This window comes from Apis dorsata, unplaced genomic scaffold, assembly GCF_000469605.1.
Source record: "Apis dorsata unplaced genomic scaffold, Apis dorsata 1.3 scaffold_132, whole genome shotgun sequence".
Classification (NCBI taxonomy): Eukaryota; Metazoa; Arthropoda; class Insecta; order Hymenoptera; family Apidae; genus Apis; species Apis dorsata.
Genome location: NW_006263425.1, coordinates 465,455 through 467,240, shown reverse-complemented (window position 1 = coordinate 467,240; position 1,786 = coordinate 465,455).

Below are 1,786 nucleotides of genomic sequence, written 5' to 3'. Positions count from 1 at the left end.
AAAAAAAAAAAAAAAAAAAAAAAAAAGAGAAAGAGAGAGAAATGAGCGATCGTTTCTCATCGTTTCTCTAAAAGAAAACTTATCGGTAGAGCCGATTCATAAAATTCTATCCGCGTATATTGGATTTTTTACACGGTTTTGACAGCGACTCGCCAATTCGCTGACAAACACAACATAAACGAAAAGAAGTTAAAAAATATATAGAAATGTAATAAAAAAATCAATGTTGATTCGCTGCGGTCGAGGTTCGTGGGTGACATTTGTTCATTTATTTGTTATTCTGGTCATCGTACTGTGGTGTATAATAAATACGAGAAAGTTTTTTGAACTTAAAACTGAAAAAAAGGAAAAAGAGAAAAATGACGGAGAAAACGAAGACATTGATGAAGATGCTGATCATAACTGACGATAATAGTGAGGATGATCATAGAATGATTAAGATAACGATTATAAATCATGATGATGATGGTGAATAAGAATGTTAATAATGTGAAATGTACGCGTAGTTTACTACAATTTGCTCGGCTTGAACAAATTTTGCGCAGTACGATGCGCAAAAATCCGAATGCGCGGCTTTGTTTTATCGGACCCTTTATTTCTCTGTTCCTCTTATCTATTTTTATATTTAAATATCAATCATCAACGATCTGTCATTTGATTTATATATTATTATTAACGATCTGATAATTTTACAGCGATATAATTATTTAAGAAATCGAAAAATTGCTTGTATAAAAAATTAGGAAGAAATACGATTGTGATAACTCATTTGATAAAACAGATTTAAATTTTTAGCTAAATCTTTCTTGGTAAAAAATTCTTTCTTGGAAAAAATTTTTTTTTTCAATATTTATAATTAATAATTAGTTTTCTTGCCAAAAGGAACAGAGAAGAAAAAGGAATGGCAAATACAAATTTCGCAATCATCATCAGCTAGATATTTACACATTTGCAAAAACTTACACAGACACAATCTTACACGACGTAGTGATGCGCTTTGGAATAAATGAATATACATAATAGTGTAACGTTATTCGAATAATTGTAATCGACAACCGTGCGCCCGTAAACCCGTCTCGCAGTAAACGCGTAGTCTAATCATTAAAATGAGTAAAACGAAGTATAAAATACCGCATGTTTAAATAATGTGGAAAAATGAAAGATTAACTCGGTTGATAATGTAGAACTGGACACAACTATTTTTAACTCATTTTTGAATTATATTTCTATCAAAATTTAACTCAATTGTTAAAGTAATAAAACTTGTAAAAATAATTAATGAATAATAATAATGGGATAGAATAATAACGGGATAAATTCGAAATTTAAAAAAGTATTTTAGATACGATACGATAATTTTTGCTTAAAATAATTTTTTTAATATTTCAATGTAAATAAATCATTTACATTTCAGACAAAATTTAAAATTAAAAATTCATTAACATTTTTAATTCTCTATTATAAAATCTGAGTGAAAAAGTTGTGTCATTCTACTTAGTTTAATAATAGATGCCAAAATGACACGTTAAGTTTTCAACAAAAATTGTTAAGATTTCAAATGATTATTTTGCTGTTTGTTGTTTAAAATATTTAGTATACAGTTTCTGTTGAATTATCAAACGTGATTTATCTCTATATGAGAACAAACAATGCAAAAACGCCCAAAAAGTACGTTGTACCATTTCCATTCGTGATTCGAGAAAATGCACGTAAGAATAATAACGATTACTGATAAATTGACAAAATAACACATTTTCTTTCGTTATGAATCACGATACAAATATTT